We start from the raw sequence: 16,866 nt of genomic DNA on the forward strand, positions 1-16,866 counted from the left end.
TACTATATTTTTATAACACTGGAGAGCTCTGTTCAGCAAAAAATACTCTTTCTTGTCCCCCCACTTTTTTTGTTAGTTTGTTTTTCCCTCCTCTCTAGGTTTTAGCCTCAGGGCAGATTAAGTAGTAAGATTAATCCAATCAATTCAGGATTAATCCCAACAATTGGACAGACAAGAAGTCTTCAGAGGGCAGAGAAAGTAACTACAAACCTCCATTGCCAGCTGAGGGAAGATCTTTCATCAAAGATCATTAAATACGTCTGCTGAAACTAGCAGAACAAGGAAAGAAAAAATATGAATAAGCAACAGAAAAAGAGAAAAGAAATGACAATTGACAGCTCCTTTTAAGGAAGTGAAAAGAGAGCAAATGAAATAGAAATAGAAGAAGATATAGTAGTTCCAGTGAACTTGACACAGACTTTGGAAGTTCTCAAAATTCAGTTAACTCAAGAATTTAAAATTCAATTAACTCAAGAACTTCAGGAACTCAAAAAGCAATCAAGAGAGGCTGAAGACAATTTGAAAAAGGAAATACATGAGCTAAAACAAGAAAATAAATTCTTAAAAGCCAGAATTGGCCAGCTTGAAAATGAATCAAAGAAGGCAAAAGAAGATCTACAAAGAAAATCAGACCAGAAAGAGGATGGCCAAAAAGTCAGGGATGAAATTCAGTCTTTAAAAAACATAACTCAATAACTAGAAGCAAATGACTTCATAAGGCAGCAAGAATATAATAAACAAAATTTAAAAAAATGAAAAATTTGAGGAGAATATGAAACACCTCATTGATTCAACCAAAGATCTGGAGAACAGAGCTAGAAGAGACAACTTAAGAATTATTGGTTTACCAGAACATCATAATGAAAGAAAAAATTTAGATAGCATTTTACAAGAAATTATAAGAGAAAATTGCCCAGAAAATCTTGAGCAAAAGGGAAAAGTGGAAATTTAGAGAATCCACAAATCACCTCCTACATTTAATCCACAATTGACAACTTCCAAGAATATTATAGCCAAATTCAAAAACTACTAGACCAAGGAAAAATATTACAAGTTGCTAAAATGAAGTCATTCAGTTATCAGGGAACCACAGTTAGGATAACACAGGATCTGGCTGCATCTACATTGATGGAAAGGAAGGCATGGAACACAGTATTCCAGAAAGCAAGAGAACTGAGTTTACAACCAAGAATCAACTGTCCAGCAAAACTAACTATACTATTGCAGGGGAAAGTATGATCATTCAATAAAATCCAGGACTTCCAAACATTCATCAAGAAAAAACTGGACTTAAACAGAGTTTGCTGCCTAAGCCCAGAACTCAAGAGAATCAACATAAGGTAATTAAGAGAATAGGGGAGGAGAAAAAATTATTTTTTATGGGACACTAGAACTTCAATCAATTTGGATCCCAAGAAGAAAAGAAGGTATTGGAAAATATTAAAAATTGTTATTACCAACAGGGTAATTAGAAGAAGTTTACATAGAGGGAACAGGGACAAACTGTATAGGATGAAAATGAAATGTCAAGATATATATGTATATATATATATATATGTGTGTGTGTGTGTGTGTGTGTGTGTGTGTGTGTGTGTGTGTGTGTATGTAGGTAGGTAGGTAAGTAAAAACTCTAGCAGTAGCAATTAGAGAAGAAAAAGAAATTGAAGGTATTAAAATGGGCAATGAGGAGACTAAGCTATCACTCTGCAGATTATATGATGGTCTACTTAAAAATTCCTAGAGAATCAACTAAGAAGCTTGTAGAAATAATCAACAACTTTAGCAACATTGCAGGATACAAAATAAATGCACATAAATCATCAGCATTTCTGTATATTTCCAATACATCACAGCAGCAAGAGGTAGAAAGAGAAACACCATTTAAAATCAACTTAGACAATATAAAATACTTAGGATTCTGTCTACCAAAACAAACACAGGAATTATAAAACATAACTACAAAACACTTTCCAAACGATTAAAACTAGATCTAAACAATTGGGAAAACAGTGAATGTTCATGGGTAGGATGAGCTAACATAATAAAAATGACCATTCTACCCAAATTAATTTAATTTAGTGCCATATCTATCAAACTACCAAAAAACTTTTTTACTGAATTAGAAAAAAACTATAACAAAGTCTATTTGGAAGAACAAAAGATCAAGAATATCAAGGGAAATAATGGAAAAAAAACGTAAAGGAAGGGGGCTTAGCAGTACCAGATATTAAGCTATACTATAAAGCAGCAGTCATCAAAACAATAAGGTACTTTCTAAGAGATAGAAGGGAGGATCAGTGGAATAGACTTGGGCTAAGTGATGTCAGCAAAACAGTGTATGATAAACCCAAAGAGCCCAACTTTTGGGACAAAAATCTACTATTTGACAAAAACTGCTGGGAAATTTGGAAAACAATATGGAAGATATTAGGTTTAGATCAATGTCTCACACTCTACATCAAGATAAATTCAGAATTGGTGAAAGATTTGAATATAAAGAAGGAAACTGTAAGTAAATTAAGTGAACATAGAATAGTATACTTGTCAGATCTCTGGGAAAGGAAAGATTTTAAAACCAAGCAAGAGAAAAAATTACAAAATGTAAAATAAATAATTTTGATTATATTAAATTAAAAAGGTTTTGTTCAAACAAAAACAGTGCAACAAAATCAGAAGGGAAACAACAAACTGGGAAAAAATCTTTATAACAAAAAACTCTGACAGGGTTAATTACTCAAATATACAAGGAGCTAAATCAATTTTATAAAAAATCAAGCCATTCTCCAATTGATAAATGGGCAAGGGACATGAATAGGCAATTTTCAGATAAAGAAATCAAAAGTATCAATAAGCACATGAGAAAGTGTTCTTAATCACTAATAATTAGAGAAATGCAAATCAAAACAACTCTGAGGTACCACTTCACACCTAGCAGATTGGCTAAAATGATAGTAGGGTAGAGTAATGAATGTTGGAGGGGATGTGGCCAAATTGAGACATTAATGCACTGCTGGTGGAGTTGTGAACTGATCCAACCATTCTGGATGGCAATTTGGAACTATGATCAAATGGTAATAAAAGAATGCCTGCCCTTTGATCCAGCCATAACTTTGTTGGGTTTGTACCCCAAATAGATCATAGATACACAGACTTGTACAAAAATATTTATAGCTGTGCTCTTTGTGCTGGCCAAAAACTGGAAAGAGATGGTATGCCCTTCAATTGGGGAATGGCTGAACAAATTGTGGTATATGTTGGTGATGGAATACGATTGTGCTCAAAGGAATTATAAACTGGAGGAATCCCATGTGAACTGGAAAGACCTCCAGGAACTGATGCAGAGTGAAAGGAGCAGAGCCAGAAGAACATTGTATACAGAGACTGATACACTGTGGTAAAATAGAATATAATGGACTTCTGTATTAGCAGCAATGAAATGATGCAAACAATTCTGAGGGATTTATGGAAAAGAACGCTACCCACATTCAGAGGAAGAACTAAAGGAGAGGAAACACAGAAGAAAAACAACTGCTTGAACACTTGGGTTGATGAGGACATGATTGGGGATGTAGACCTGAAAGGACCACACCAATGTAACTATCAATAATATGTAAATAAGTCTTGACTGACCACACATGTTAAAACCAGTGGAAATGTGAGTTAGCTATGGGGGGGGGTGGGAGTTTGAGGAGTTGAAGGGTAAAGTTAAAACATGAATTATGTAACCGTGGAAAATTTTTCTAAAAATAAAAAATTAATGAAAAAAATAAAAAAAATTAAATTAAAAAGGAGAGAATGATTGGAGAAGGTAGGGCAAAGGAAGGAAGGAAGGTAGCCAGGTGCCCCCAGACCTGGTAGGGTAATTAACCCCTGAACCTAAAGGTAGGCTCTGAGCAGAACAAAATCAGACTAGACTCCAGGAATATTTAGCTGTGTTTATTTAGGGTTAGAAAAGAAAAGTTTGGGAAGCTTAGGAGTTAAATCTCTGGCAGCTATGTCTGGACCAAAACTCTTGGGGGCAAAAAGCTCTCTGGAGGAAAAAACTCTCCAGAGAAAAAAGGCACTCCAATGAAAAAAGGTGCCAAAATCTGTACCTCTTCTCTTCTTTTATACTTTCTCAGACACCTCTCACAAAGGAAGTGGGAGGAGTCTGAGGAAGTTGAGGTAGAGAGTCCTGGGAGATGTAGTCTCCCAGGTTTCAGAACATTTAAAAAAGCACAAGGTGTTGGATTCTAGTTATTAAAGAATGAATTTCATCCCTGGCTTTTTGGTTGTCCTTCTCCTTCTGGTCAGATTTTCTTTGTAGGTCATCTTTTACCTACTTTGCCTTCTTTTCAAGCTGGTCAATTATGGGTTTCTAAACACTAGTTTCTTGTTTTAGATCATATGTCTCTATTTCCAGATGACTTATTTTGCTTTTTAAGTTCTTTTCCCAATTATCTTACTTTGGGCAATGATTACTCATTGGTTGGCAAGAATTCTGGCTAAAGTGATGTCTGGCATATTTTAGCAACCATTTTATATTGGTAGTTTAACCCAAAAAATCACTTTTAATTGAAATATTTACTTTGAACTTTTCCCCATTTTAGCCATTTCTCATTTAAATTATTAATGTTAAAGACATTTTAATTCTATTTTCATCTTGAATATTTTCTTTAAGTAAATATTTATTTCTGCTTTCATAACTAGGCAACAAACAGATAAAAAATATGAAATAATGAGTGTCAATTACTGATTGTATGCTGCAAGTTATAATATAGTCATTATTTTCTTTGTTAGATTCTCTCTAACTTCTTTATCCTTGAAAAAAAAGTGTTTATGATAGACAGGTATTTACTTTTTGAGTCATGTCCAAAACATTGACCTCTATCATTGAATACTTCTGAATCAAATTTTATAAAATATTTTCTCCTTTCATTCCTTGTGTTCATCTCTGAATTTGTCAACATTAATTGTACTTTACTATATATTTTCAAATTATTATTTAAAATATTATTTTGTTCCTAACACATAATAGTGCTGCTTTGTGAAGCTTATAGGTTATCCATACTGTGTAATTAGAATTTTCTCCCCAGGGACTCTCTCTCCCATCATCCTGGTTACATGTCTGTGTAATGTAACTAATGTAGGGAAGATAGTACTTTTTATGTAGCTCTGCCCTCTCTCCCTTCTCCTGGAAATGCAGCTGTGGCAGTTGGGTGAGTAACAGGCAGGAGAATTTTACTCACGTGGCTTTACTTAGGCTTTTACTTTTGTTCTTGTATTTCTTCTGCTTCAAGTGATTACTAATAAATCTTATAAAATATAATTTTCGAAGTTATTTGATATTAATATCAGTTAATATTAATGATAATATTAATTTAAGTTTTACAATACTCACTTTTCTGCAGGCTATGCTATTGACTCTCCAGTCTATTTCATGTCCTCTTTCAATTCTATGCCAACTGCCTTCTCACCCTGAATGTTTCTAACTCTCACACCTCTCCTTTAATTGATAAATTTCTTCTAGCTCCCTTATTTCATGAATCTATGCTTACTTCTTCCCAAGTTCCATTCCTGACTATACTTTTCCATCTTTAACTCGCATGAGTGTAATATTGCTTTCCAAATCCCTTTCATGTATTCTCTTCCTTCCCTTTCATGTATTCTCTTCCTTCATTAGAATATATACTATGAAGAGCAAGTGTCATTTTTCTTTTTTTCCCTTAGCTTGCATTTGTATTCCCAAAACTTTGTTCTCTGTCACAGAGTCAATTTTTAATAAAATATTTTTCTATCAACATAAAAATACTACTTATCAAGTAGCCAAAATTTTGGTACTGAGTCTTTTCAGCTTTAGCTTGGCTGGTACTTAAATGGAAGATAAATTAAGTAACTGACTTTCTAATTAATATCTTTTCATTGTGGTAAAAACAATAATAAGTCTTCAGAGAAGTAATTGGGTATGTAATATACACTTACAGTTTATATGAAATAAAAATACAAGTTATTTGAATAATAGCAGCTGAGATAAATGAAAAGGATTTTCATTGCATTATTTCATTGCCCACTTCTTGAGTTTATATTATTACTCATTTGATCAATAAACTGAAATTAATAAGCTTGAATAGTAAAATTTTTCACAATAGAGTCTAGATGAAGAAATGAAGCAATATTTATCTGCATAATATGCATATATACACACTTTTATGTATATATACATGATTAAACATTATATATACATATATATGATATATACATTATATATACATATATGTGTTGCTAACATATGTATATATGTGACTTTTAATATATAAGAAAGAAATATATCTCAAATTTCCTACTTGAGATTTTGACTCATTAAATAATTTAATTTGTAAGAGGTGCTCAGAATATATAAATGCATTACTTTCAAATAATTGAAAGAAATTATCAACTCCATATGAGAGAGAACCCTTTTATCCCTGATAATTCACATTAGGATCATTATATATATTTAAATAAGTATAATATTTAAGCAAACCTTACAGGAGAGATGGAGAGGAAAAAGATACAAAAGGAATAAGAACAAGGGAAATGAAGTAGGGTGATGGAGGAAGAAGAAAGAGAAAGAGACAAAAAACTGAATCTCCTCTCTAACTTTCCATAAAATCCAAATGTTCATTTCTAAATTCTTTCTACAGCCTAATTTAAAATCCTATAAGAAAAATAAATTCTGTTACTATGAAATGAATGCTAACAAGTGCTGCAGGCACCTTACAGAAAACATCACCAAATTAAATTTCTTCTAAAAAAATTGAGGGCCCAATACTTATTCTCACATACTAGATAGGAATTCTTTTTTACATTTCCAACTATTTCACATTTGAGTTTTAAGAATATATAAAACTTTGCTTTTCTTCACCATCTCTCAAGAACTCTTATTGGGAGGTAGAGTTTAAATTAGGCATTATACTGTGGCATGAAAGCAAAAAAAGTTGGCAGTGGCAAGCTAAAAAAGAAAAAGGTGTCCATAGTTAGCTTGGTGGATCTCTTTAAAATTTCTTAATTTCTTTAAAAGCTAAAGTTATATATGCTTAGTTTTATTAACATTATCATTTTAAAGTAAAATAAAATAGTCATTATGAAGAATTTCTGACACTTTATTTACTTATCTTTATCCTCAACATGTATATATGTGTGTATACATTCTTCATATACACACATATGCTTTGGTACATATATTTTGTATACACAGATAAATTGATACAGGTATAAATGCAGACACATATGCTCACTAGGAAAATCCTTCTTAAAAAAATCTGCCTATTGCTCTCCAAAATGTAGAATCTGCCTACACAACTGATCAGAAAAAAAAGGAAATGCAGATAGACAGACACTTGAATAGATGTATCTTTATTTTAAACCCTTTACTTCCACCTCAGAATAGATACTATGTGTTGCTTCCAAAGCAAAGCTTTGCAACCAAAGAAAGGTGGTAAGAGCTAGGGAATGGGAGTTAAGTGACTTGCCCAGGGTCACACAGCTAGGGAGTATCTGAGGCCAGATTTGAATCTGGGACCTTCCATCTCTAGGCCTGCCTCTTAATCCACTAAGCTACCCAGCTGCTCCCTAGATGTATCTTTTTAAAGATTTAAATAATATATTCACATTAGGTATGGTGAGTGATTTTATATTGATCAATGAAGGAATCATAACAATATATGATAAAAGAGAGTTCATGTTCAAAACTATAAATAGATATTTTAAAATCCGATCTGTAAATAGGGGTATCTATATATTTTATATAGAGACTATCTAGTTTTAATATTTATCACCTCTGTCTCTGCTATGAAAGTATACATCCTATTTTTTTTGGTCAAAACTGTAGGTATATAGAATAGTTATATTTTTTCCCTTCAAAAATCATATACTTAGAAAACATTGAGGAAGCTCTGGTGGGCAATTAGTATTGTATCTTTATCACCTTTTAGCTTTAAATATATATATATATATATGTATATGTGTATATATATATGTGTGTGTGTGTGTGTGTGTGTGTATGTCATATATGTCACTTTTAATAATGTGGAACAAAACATTCTCCCTCTTCTTGAGAAAGACTGAAAACAAAAGTAATTTTTTCCAATTCAAGCCTTCCATGAAGCCATGAAGTTGGCTGCTTTCGAGCATCCATTGCATGTTTAGCTCGCGTTACATGATCTAAAGCTAAACAGAAGTCAATCCTGTCATCAGGTTTGTAGCAGACAGCCATGGGACTATTGAGAAGAAATTTTAAATGCAGGTTCCAGCTCTCTGTTTGTTGCTCTTTGCAGTTCACGTTCACTTTCGCTGGAATCCTTAAGGAACAACAACAACAACAACAACAACGACAACCAAAGTCTGCTGTTTTTCTAGGGANTATATATGTATGTATATATATATATATGTGTGTGTGTGTGTGTGTGTATGTCATATATGTCACTTTTAATAATGTGGAACAAAACATTCTCCCTCTTCTTGAGAAAGACTGAAAACAAAAGTAATTTTTTCCAGTTCAAGCCTTCCATGAAGCCATGAAGTTGGCTGCTTTCGAGCATCCATTGCATGTTTAGCTCGCGTTACATGATCTAAAGCTAAACAGAAGTCAATCCTGTCATCAGGTTTGTAGCAGACAGCCATGGGACTATTGAGAAGAAATTTTAAATGCAGGTTCCAGCTCTCTGTTTGTTGCTCTTTGCAGTTCACGTTCACTTTCGCTGGAATCCTTAAGGAACAACAACAACAACAACAACAACGACAACCAAAGTCTGCTGTTTTTCTAGGGATTTGTGGGAGACTTTTTTATAGCAGAGGAAGAGAGATGTGGCCTCTGCCCCAGGTAGTATATCCTATTTGGCAGTATGTGAATCTGATCACTCTGAGTCGAGGTTATTCAATTCTTTCTTAAAGAGCTAAGGTATAAAATTAGGAAGGCATATTGGAAGTGCTTCAGAATTTTCTACCCAGAATTCTACAGGGGGTAAAAAAGACTACGTCCAGTAACTAGTAGACAAGCTCAATTGATTTACAAGATGTGATAGGATGCAATTCATCAGTGTCTTTGTCCCATTTACAGTAATTGCTGATCCTTGAACATATCTATGACTCCTCTCTAATGGCCTTTGGTGCCAATAAAGGAGCTGTTTATGCTGAAATAAAATAAAGGATAGAATCTATAATATCTCATAAATTCAAATGAATTAACAATCAAGTAAACAGAATCTGGAAGTTTTGAGTGGTGGCAGAGGTGTGGAAATATTTTGCAAAGACAGGTAAGAGCATACAGAAAGAAACATATAATTAAATGTCTGGAGAATAGGAGTAGCATAGAGAAAGCAGGACTGACAATTTGTGATGCTGCAACTGTGTGCTAGAAATTGGATTGCTCTGAACATCCTATCCCTAACTTTGTACATCCATGCCTAAAATGCAATGTACACTCATTCATTTTCTTCAAAGAGGTAGTGTTGGCCAGTAATTAAGAGTACTGGTTCTAGAGTCAGGAAGACCTGAGTTCAAATTTGACCTTAGACACATATTAGCTGGATGACCCTGAGTAAGACCTCTGATTGCCTGATAAAAGGATCCATTAGATATACTGAAGGAAAAATTGTCAAAACATTCCAGTGTTTTTGCCAAAACAAAACAAAACATGGATAGTGTTGGTCCATTCCATCAAAAAGAGACACAGGTGATCAACATTCTCCTGAGAGAAGTTCAAATACCGTCTTCATACTTTTCTGCCTTCTTCTCCATAAAATTTCCTAGATGTACCTAATGTATAATTAGAACCTTTGTTTTTCCTTAGAAAGTAAAATCCTTGAAGAAAAGCATTATTTCACTTTTATCTTTCTATTTTGAATGGAATGCTTGACATAATGATAATAATATATTAAATACTTCATAGTATTACTTATTAATTAATAATAATAATAATTAATAAATTCTCAATATTAAATACTTAATAAATCAAGTACTTAATGAGTACTTCTGGACTGATTATCTTGAATAGCCCTTAATCAATTAATAGTCTGAAGAAGAGATTTCCCAATATGAAGTACTCTAATCTAATAAAAAAAAACTTTTTCAGATATCTGGTCCTGTGGAAACTTAGCCAAAATATAAAATACATTTTAATTTTTATTCATTTATCTTATTTAAACCTTCAGCTCTCTTTAATTGATACAAGTATCAGTTCCAAAGCAGAAATGTGGCAAGGGGTAGGCAACTGGGTCTAAATGACTTGTCTAGGGTCACACAGCTAGGAAGTGTCTGAGGTCAGATTTGAAGCCAGATCTTCTCGATTATGGTCCTTGGCACTATTCTGCTGAACCCTTTAGATGCCCCTAACATAGCATACATTTTATACTTACCTTTCATATTCTGGCCCTTCCTATCTTTCCAGGTTTATTACACTTTATAAATCTCCATATATTCTATAATCCATTGAAATTGAATTTCTTTCTTTCTCAATTCAACCAGTGACCCCATAACATGCTTTTTTATTGCCTCTCTCCCAGAGGAAGTCATGGAAAGTAGAGAAGAGGGAGATGAATGAGGAGGAGAGAGAAAGAGACAGACAGACAAACAGACAAAGAGACAGAGAAAGAAAAAGAGTTAAGATGAAGTAAATAAAGAAACTTTATTATATGTTTTAGAGTAGACACTGTATTTTTCATCCACTTTTTCCCCTTAATGGATGCCTATGCCAGTTAATTTAGTAAACTTAAGCTGTTGTTAAAAAAACATTTTCAGAGATTGGTACCATTTTTAATATTGTTACTTGCAAATATGTATAAGAATCTATCAATACTGTGATCTTTTAATTACATAAAGGGTTCCCAATTTGGGGGTATCATTGACCTCTGTGGAAATATGATAAAGCATAATATTATTGTACTATTTCTTCTATATTCATCATTAAAGGAAGTGCTAAATTTCTCTTAGTTGTTAATGAATATATGTGCATATTTATAAAACTTATTTCATATTATATATAATATAATGAATATAATATGTAACCATTAATTTGTGAATGTATTTATTAAATCGTTATAATTCATACACAAATAATATTCCCTGTCCAAGGAAATGTAACCCCTGAAATTTGTCCACAGACCATTGGGACCTCTGACTTGGGCTTAGGACATGAAATTTCTAATACAATTCCGAAAAATGGGTTTGGGATTAAATTCTCTTTCCTCTTGTGCTCACTCCTTCTCTGAACTTATTATTTGCATTGGGAGCACCACTATTTCCAGTCTCTTGGGTTCTCAATTTTCTCATTATCCTTGTCTCTTCACTCAAATGAAACTTGAATTCACTTCAAAATGATCAATGACCTCTAAATTGCAAATACTATAAACTTTCCCCAATGTATATACTTGACCTCTCTAGAGCAACTGATACTGGTGAACATCTTAGGAGGATTCTCTTCTCTGAGTTTTCATGACAACACATTTAGCTTAACTCTATTATTTAAACATTCTTAGTTGCCTTCACTATACTTCACTATACATATGATTCCATCTATTCAGGGGTGTTCCGAAATCCTCTTTGTTTAACATTTTCTTTTCATTCTATTCTTTCTTTCTTAGAGATATTTTTAGCTACAATGAAATTATTAAATCTATTCAGATGACTCCATGAGAACTATATACATCTCTAGTTTTTATCCTGAATTCAAATTAAATACAAGTAATATATATGGAACATTTCAACCTAGAAGTCCCATATTTTGTTTAAACAAGTTGGAGATATTGTGCATAATTTTTTATCCAGTAATAATACTCTTAGGTCTATATCCCATAGAGAGTAAAGATAGAAGCAAAGGATACACCTCAAAAAAATTCAGAGAAGCTTTTTATGATGGCAAAGAATTGAAAATAGCAAGAATGGTCATCAACTGGGGAATGGTTGAACAAGTTGTGGCATATGATTTCAATGGAATACTGTTGTGCTATAAGAAATGATAAATAGGACTGTCATACATACAAACACACATGCACACACACATCCTGGAAAGATTTATATGAAATTATGCAAAATGAAGTGAGCAAAACCGGGATGACATTGTACACGGTAACAGCACTAATGTACAAGGATTAGCTGTGAATGACTTAACTGTTATCAGCAATGTAATCATCCAAGAGAACTCTAAAGGAGTCATGATAAAAAGGCTATTCACTGTCATAAAAGGAACTGATGGACACTGAATATAGACTGCATACCATTCTTCATTTTATTTCCTTTAAGAATTTTTCTCTAGTGTAAGTGATATGTGTCTTCTTTCACATGACAAACATAAAAATATTTTGGGGGGCATCTTTTTTTTTAATTTTATTTATTTCTATTTGGAAATTTTTTTTCCATGGTTACATGATTCATGTTCTTACTCTCCCATCCACACACCCTGAATCTCCCAACTCTCCACAGCCTATGCACATTTCCACTGATTTTTACATGTGTCATCAATCAAGAGCTATTTCCATGTTATTGATAATTGCAATGGGATGGTCATTTAGAGTCTACATCAAATTCATATCCTCATCAACCCATGTGTTCTAGCAGTTGCTTTTCTTCTGTGTTTCTACTGCCATAGTTCTTCCTCTGAATGTGAAAAGTGTTCTTTTTCATAAGTCCTCAGAATTCTCCCAGATCATTGCTTTGCTGCTAGTACAGGAGTCCATTACATTAGATTTTACCACAGATTATGTATACTCTTCTCCTGGTTCTGCTCCTTTCACTCTGCATCAGTACTCACAGGTCCTTCCAGTTCACATGGAATTCCTCAAGTTTGTTATTCCTTTGAGCACAGTAGTATTGCATCACCAGCAGATACCACTATTTGTTCAGCCATTCCCCAGTTGAAAGGCATATCCTCATTTTCCATTTTTTTTGCCACTACAAAGAGTATGGCTATAAATATTTTTATACATGTCTTTTTTTATGATCCCTTTGGGTTATAAACGCAGCACTGGTATGGCTGGATCAAAGGGCAGACAGTTTTTTAAAGCTCTTTGGGCATAGTTCAAAATTGCCATCTAGAATGGTTGTATCAATTCACAACTCCACTAGCAATGCATCAATATCCCATTTTTGCCCATCCCCTCCAACATTCACCACTTTCCTTTGCTGTCATGTTAGCCAATCTCCTAGGTGTGAGGTGGTACTTCAGAGTAATTTTGATTTGCATTTCTCTAATTATTAGACATTTAGAACACTCTCTCATATGCTTATTGATAGTTTTGATTTCTTTATCTGAAAATTGCCTATGCATATATCCCTTGCCCATTTATCAATTGGGGAATGGCTTGATTTTTTGTACAATTGATTTAGCTCCTTATATATTTGAGTAATTAGACCTTTGTCAGAGTTTTTTTGTTATAAGGAAGTTTTCACATTTTGTTGCTTCCCTTATAATTTTGGCTGCATTGGTTTTGTTTGTACAAAAAATTTTAATTTAATATAATCAAAATTATTTATTTTACATTTTGTAATTTTTTTTCTAACTCTTGCTTGGTTTTAAAATCTTTCCTTTCCCCCAGATATGACAAGTATACTATTTTGTGCTCACCAAATTTACTTAGTTTCCTCTTTATATTCAAGTCATTTACCCATTCTGAGTTTATCTTGATAAAGGGTATGAGATGTTGATCTAAACCCATTCTCTACAATACTGTTTTCTGATTTTCCCAGCAGTTTTTGTCAAATAATGGGTTTTTGTCCCCAAAGCTGGGCTCTTTTTGTTTCTCATATACCGTCTTGCTAAGGTCACTTACCCCAATTCTATTTCATTGATCCTCCCTCCTGTCTCCTTTCCAGTACCATATTGTTTTGATGACTACTGCTTTATAGTATAGTTCAAGATCGGCTACTGTTAGGCCACCTTCCTTCATATATTTTTTTCAATTATATCCCTTGATATTCTTGATCTTTTGTTCTTCCAAATGAACTTTGTTATATTTTTTTCTAGTTCAGTAAAAATGTTTCTTGGTAGTTTGATAGGTATGGCACTAAATAAGTAAATTAATTTGGGTAGGATGTTCATTTTTTTATGTTAGCTCATCCTACCCATGAACAATCAATGTTTTTTAATTATTTATATCTAATTTCAATTATGTGGAAAGTGTTGTGTAGTTGTGTTCATATAATTTCTGTGTTTGTCTTGGCAGATAGATTCCTAAGTATTTTATATTGTCTAGGGTGATTTTAAATGGAATTTTCCTTTCTAACTCTTGCTCCTGAGATGTGTTGGAAATATATAGAAATGCTGATTATTTATGTGGGTTTATTTTATATCGTGCAATTTTCCTAAAGTTGTTGATTATTTCCACTAGCTTTTTAGTTAATTCTCTAGGATTTTTTAAGTATACCAGGATAATATCTGCAAAGAGTGATAGCTTAGTTTCCTCATTTCCTATTTTAATACTTTCAATTTCTTTTTTTCTGTAATTGCTATTGTTAGTGTTTCTAGTACAATGTTAAATAATATGAGGTGATAATGGACATCATTATTTCATTCTTTTTTTTAATTTTAATTTTTTTTAGAAAAAAATTTTTCCCATGGTTACATGATTCATGTTCTTACTCTCCCCTCCAATCCCCCCAACACCTCCCCCTCACCCCCATAGCCAATGTGTATTTCCACTGGTTTCTTCATGTGTCATCAATAAAGACCTATTTCCATATTATTGATAATTGCCCTAGGATGGTCATTTAGACTCTTTAACACAAATCATGTCCTCATCAACCCATGTGTTCAAGCAGTTGTTTTTCTTCTGTGTTTTCACTCCTGTAGTTCCTCAGAATTATCCTGGATCATTGCATTACTGCTAATACAGAAGTGCATTGCTTTCTATTTTACCACAGTATATCAGTCTCTGTGTACAATGTTCTCCTAGTTCTGGTCTTTTCACTCTGCATCAATTCCTAGAGGTCATTCCAGTTCACATGGAATTCCTCCAATTTATGATTCCTTTGAGCACAATAGTATTCTATCACCAACAAATAACACAATTTGTTAAGCAATTCCCCAATTGAAGGGCATATACTCGTTTTACAGTTTTTTGCTACCATAAAGAATGTGGCTATAAATATTTATGCAAGTCTTTTCCCTATGGTCTCTTTGGGGTACAAATCCAGCAATGGAATCTTTTAGCAGTCTTTGGGCATAGTTTCAAATTACCATCCAGAATGGTTGGATCAGTTCACATCTCTACCAGCAATGCATTAATGTCCCAATTTTGCCACATCACCTCCAACATTCATTACTCTCCCCTTCTATCATTTTAGCCAATCTGCTAGGTGTGAGGTGATATCTCAGAATTGTTTTGATTTGAATTTTTCTAATTATTATAGATTTAGGACACTTACTCATGCGCTTATTGTTAGTTTTGATTTCTTTAATTGAAAATTGCCTATTCATTTCCCTGGCCCATTTATGCAGCAAAACTGATTATATTTTTGCAGGTGAAAGTATGATCATTCAATAAAATTGAAGACTTCCAAGCATTCATAAAGAAAAAAACTGTACTTAAACAAAGAGTTTGCTGTCCAAACACATAACGCAAGAGAATCACTATAAGGTAATTAAGAGAGGGGAGAAAAAACAAATAAAGAAACAAAAACAAAAAAACCCTTTTTTTAAGAGACCCAATAAGTTCCATCAATTAGTATCCCTTGTTTCACTCCTGATCTTATTGGGAATGCTTCTAATTTGTCCCCATTGCAGATTATGCTTGTTGATGGTTTTAGATATATAATGTTTATTATTTTTAAAAAAGGTTTTTATATTCCTATACTTTCTAGTGTTTTTGGTAGGATGTGGTATTGTATTTTGTCAAAGGATTTTTCAGCATCTATTGAGATAACCATGTGATTTTTGTTGGTTTGCTTGTTTATGGGCAATTATGTGAATGGTTTTCCTGATGTTGAACCATCCTTGCATTCTGGGTATAAATCGCACCTGATCATATTGAATAACCCTCATGATCACTTGCTGAAGTCTTTTGGCTAGTATTCTATTTAAGATATTTACATCTGGGTTCATTAAGGAGATTGGTCTGTAGGTGTCTTTCTCTGTTTTTGATCTGCCTGGCTTTTAGATCAGTATCATATTTGTGTAAAAATAAAAATTTGGCAGAACTCCTTCTTTGCTTATTATGTCAAATAATTTGTATAGTATTGGGATTAGTTGTTCTTTGAAAGTTTGATAGAGAATTCTGGGTTAAGATGGTGGCAGAGTAGAGGCAGGGCGACTTTCTCTCCTTACAAACAGATATAGCATACCTCTAAAGGACAAGAAAACAAAATCCAGATGAAAGAAGGGACACCACAATAGGGCTCAGAATTGAAGATACATGGGATTTGGGTACTTCCGCGCTATAAGGGGGGAAAATAGCTCCCATTAAAACACGAGAAGATCACCCTTCCCACACCCCAACTACAATACCAGAGGCAGAGGCTGCTCTCCAGAGTTAGAACCAGACCAATGCCCTTAATGAACATAGATGCAAAAATCTTAAACAGAATACTAGCAAAAAGACTCCAGCAAGTGATCAAGACGGTTATTCATTATGATCAGGTGGCATTTATACCAGGAATGCAAGGATGGTTCAACATCTAAAACAATCAACAACCATCATATGCAATGGGAATAAATTAGAAGCCTTCCCAATAAGATCAGGAGTGAAACAAGGATGCCCAAAATCACCTCTATTATTTAACATTGTACTAGAAACACTAGCAGTAGCAATTAGAGAAGAAAAAGAAATTGAAGGTATCAAAATAGGCAAGGAGGAGACTAAGCTATCACTCTTTGCAGATGATATGATGGTCTACTTAAAAAATCCTAGACAATCAACT

The sequence above is a fragment of the Gracilinanus agilis genome, chromosome 3, assembly GCF_016433145.1.
Source record: "Gracilinanus agilis isolate LMUSP501 chromosome 3, AgileGrace, whole genome shotgun sequence".
NCBI classification, from domain to species: domain Eukaryota; kingdom Metazoa; phylum Chordata; class Mammalia; order Didelphimorphia; family Didelphidae; genus Gracilinanus; species Gracilinanus agilis.